We start from the raw sequence: 4,174 nt of genomic DNA on the forward strand, positions 1-4,174 counted from the left end.
GAGGTGTCCAGGGTTCTTAAGCACACTCTTCTTTTGCTTTGGACCTTGACTTTAACCGCTCAGTCTCAAGTTTTCACTTGACACCTTCACGCCACAAGCACATGGTTAGGGACAACTTGGTTTAGCTGCTTAGGCCAGGATTTTATTCCTTTAGGCCCTCCTATCCACTGATGCTCAAAGCCTTGGGATCCTTTTTATTACCCTTGCCTTTTGGTTTTAAGGGCTATTGGCTTTTTTGCTCTTGCCTTTTGGTTTTTTCTGCTTGCTTTTTCTTTTTCTATTTTTTTCGCCATTTTTTTTCTTCTTTTTTTTTTCTGCAAGCTTTTGTATTCACTGCTTTTTCTTACTTCAAGAATCAATTTTATGATTTTTCAGATTTTCAAATAACATGTCTCCTTTTCATCATTCTTTCAAGAGCCAACATATTTAACATTCATAAACAACTTCAAAAGACATATGCACTGTTCAAGCATTCATTCAGAAAACAAAAAGTATTATCACCACATCAATATAATTAAACTAAGTTCAAGGATAAATTCAAAACTCATGTACTTCTTGTTCTTTTGAATAAAAAAACATTTTTCATTTAAGAGAGGTGATGGATTCATAGGACATTCATAACTTTAAGACAAAGTTACTAAATACTAATGATCATGTAATAAGACACTAACATAGATAAGCACTTAACATAAAGAAAACGAAAAACAGAAAATTTGAGAACAAGGAATGAGTCCACCTTAGTGATGGTGGCGTTTTCTTCTTGAGGAACCAATGATGTCCTTGAGCTCTTCTATGTTTCTTCCTTGTCTTTGTTGCTTCTCCCTCATTGCTCTTTGATCTTCTCTATTTTCATGAAGGATGATGGAGTGCTCTTGATGTTCCACCCTTAGTTGCTCCCAATAATTGTGTGGAGAAAAATGTATCCCCTAAGGTATCTCAGGGATCTTTTGATTTGCAGTCAAATATTCTACCACTGAGCTATAGACCCTTGAGATGAATCTCTCCATCTCCTATGACTTGGAGGTGGAAGCTTTTGTCTTCCCTTTCCTCTTTCTAGAGGTTTATCTGGCCTTAGGTGCCATCAATGGTTATGGAAAAACAAAAAAAACTATGCTTTTACCACACCAAACTTAGAATGTTGCTCGCCCTCGAGCAAAAGAAGAAAGAATAGTAGAAGAAGAAGAAGATATGGGGGAGATGGAGGGATGTGTGTATTTGGCTATATGGGTGGGCTTGGGTGGGAAAGAGATTTTGAATTTTAAAGGTAGGTGGGGTGTATGGATGTGAGTGGTGAATGAAAAATAGAAGGGATGACTGTGAATAGAGAGAGAGAGAGAGGGTGATATAGGATTATGAGGAGGGAAGGTGAGTGGAGGTATGTGGAGATCCTGTGGGGTCCACAGATCCTGAGGTGATCCTGTGGGGTCCACAGATCCTGAGGTGTCAAGGAATTACATCCCTGCACCAATTAGGCATGTAAAATGCCTTTGCATGCAATTCTGGCGTTTAAACGCCGAATTGGTGCTTGTTCTGGGCGTTCAGCGCCCAGATGCAGCATGTTTCTGGCGTTGAACGCCAGTTCTATGCTTGTTTCTGGCGTTCAGCGCCAGCTTTCCTCAGTGTGCATTCCTGGCGTCTGAACGCCAGGATGCTGCTTGTTTTGGGCGTTCAACGCCAGATCCATGCTCTGTTCTGGCGTTGAACGCCAGCCAGATGCTCCTTACTGGCGTTTAAACGCTAGTAAGCCCTTCCTCTAGGGTGTGATTTTTCTTATGCTATTTTTGATTCTGTTTTTGATTTTTCTATTTATTTTGTGACTCCACATGATGATGAACCTAATAAAACATGAAAGAACAATAAAATAAAAATAAAATTAGATAAATAAAAATTGGGTTGCCTCCCAACAAGCGCTTCTTTAATGTCAATAGCTTGACAGTGGGCTCTCATGGAGCCACATAGGTGATCAGGTCAATTTTATAGACTCCCAACACCAAACTTAGAGTTTGGATATGGGAGTTCAACACCAAACTTAGAGTTTGGCTGAGGCCTCCCAACACCAAACTTAGAATTTGACTGTGGGGGCTTTAGTTGACTCTGTACTGAGAGAAGCTTACTGTGCCTCTTTTCCATGTTTACAGAAGGATGTCCTTGAGATTTAAACACAAGGGAGTCCTCATTCAATTGAAGGACTAGTTCACCTCTGTCAACATCAATCACAGCTCTTACTGTGGTTAGGAAGGGTCTTCCAAGGATGATGGATTCATCCTCATCCTTCCCAGTATCTAGGATTATGAAATCAGCAGGGATGTAAAGGCCTTCAACCTTTACTAATATGTCCTCTACTTGTCCATAGGCCTGTTTTCTGGAATTGTCTGCCATCTCTAATGAGATTTTAGCAGCTTGTACCTCAAAGATTCCCAGTTTCTCCATTACAGAGAGTGGCATGAGGTTTATTCCTGACCCAAGGTCACATAGAGCCTTCTCAAAGGTCATGGTGCCTATGGTGCAAGGTATTAGGAACTTTCCAGGATCCTGCTTCTTTTGAGGCAATCTCAGTTGATCCAATGCATTTAGTTCATTGGTGAACAGGGGAGGTTCATCTCCCCAAGTCTCACTACCAAATAAATTGGCATTCAGCTTCATGATTGCACCAAGGAACTTGGCAACTTGCTCTTCAGTAACATCCTCATTCTCTTCAGAAGAAGAATACTCATCAGAGCTCATGAAAGGCGTAAGGAGGTTTAATGGAATCTCTATGGTCTCTAGATGAGCCTCAGAGTCCTTTGGTTCCTCAAAGAGAAACTCCTTGTTGATCACTGGACGTCCCAGGAGGTCATCCTCCTTGGGATTCACGTCCTCCCCTTCCTCCTTGGATTCGGCCATGATGGTTATATCAATGGCCTTGCACTCTCCTTTTGGATTTTCTTCTGTATTGCTTGGGAGAGCATTAGGAGGGGTTTTAGTGATCTTCTTACTCAGCTGGCCCACTTGTGCCTCCAAATTTCTAATGGAGGACCTTGTTTCATTCATGAAACTCAGAGTGGCCTTAGATAGATCAGAGACTAAGTTTGCTAAATTAGAGGTATTTTGTTCAGAGTTCTCTGTCTGTTGCTGAGTGGATGATGGAAAAGGCTTGCTATTGCTAAACCTGTTTCTTCCACCATTATTAAAGCCTTGTTGAGGCTTTTGTTGATCCTTCCATGAGAGATTTGGGTGATTTCACCATGAGGGATTATAGGTGTTCCCATAGGGTTCACCCATGTAATTTACCTCTGCTATTGCAGGGTTCTCATGATCATAAGCTTCTTCCTCAGAAGATGCCTCTTAAGTACTGTTGGATGCAGCTTGCATTCCATTCAGACTCTGAGAAATCATATTGACTTGCTGAGTCAATATTTTATTCTGAGCCAATATGGCATTCAGAGTATCAATTTCAAGAACTCCCTTCTTCTGAGGTGTCCCATTACTCACAGGATTCCTCTCAGAAGTGTACATGAACTGGTTATTAGCAACCATGTCAATAAGTTCTTGAGCTTCTGCAGGCGTTTTCTTTAGGTGAATGGATCCACCTGCAGAAGTATCCAATGACATCTTAGCTAATTCAGACAGACCATCATAGAATATATCCAGGATGGTCCATTCTGAAAGCATGCCAGAAGGACATTTTTTGGTCAGTTCCTTGTATCTCTCCCAAGCTTCATAGAGGGATTCACCTTCTTTCTGTCTGAAGATTTGAACATCCACTCTAAGCTTACTCAGCTTTTGAGGAGGAAAGAACTTGGCTAAGAAAGCCTTGACCAGCTTATCCCAAGAGTTCAGGCTACCTTAGGTTGAGAGTCCAACCATATTCTAGCTCTGTCTCTTACAGCAAACGGGAAAAGCATGAGCCTGTAGACTTCAGGATCTACTCCATTAGTTTTAACAGTGTCAGATATCTGCAAGAATTCAGTTAAGAACTGAAAGGGATCTTCAGATGAAAGTCCATGAAACTTGCAGTTTTGTTGCATCAGAGAAACTAATTGAGGTTTAAGCTCAAAATTGTTTGCTCCAATGGTAGGGATGGAGATGCTTCTTCCATGTAAATTGGAATTAGGTGTAGTAAAGTCACCAAGCATCCTCCTTGCATTATTATTATTTTCGGCTGCCATCTCCTCTTCCTGTTTGAAAATTCCTG

General features: G+C 41.1%; 1 non-coding gene across 1 annotated transcript; it reads left to right on the plus strand.

The window, feature by feature from the left end:
• The first annotated feature begins 3,649 nt into the window (after positions 1-3,649).
• On the plus strand, positions 3,650-3,753 carry LOC112725779 (small nucleolar RNA R71). Its single transcript, XR_003164862.1, has one exon. It is a non-coding gene; the product is annotated as a small nucleolar RNA R71 (small nucleolar RNA).
• Positions 3,754-4,174: the final 421 nt, after the last annotated feature.

Source organism: Arachis hypogaea, chromosome 11 (genome assembly GCF_003086295.3).
Source record: "Arachis hypogaea cultivar Tifrunner chromosome 11, arahy.Tifrunner.gnm2.J5K5, whole genome shotgun sequence".
Lineage (NCBI taxonomy): Eukaryota > Viridiplantae > Streptophyta > Magnoliopsida > Fabales > Fabaceae > Arachis > Arachis hypogaea.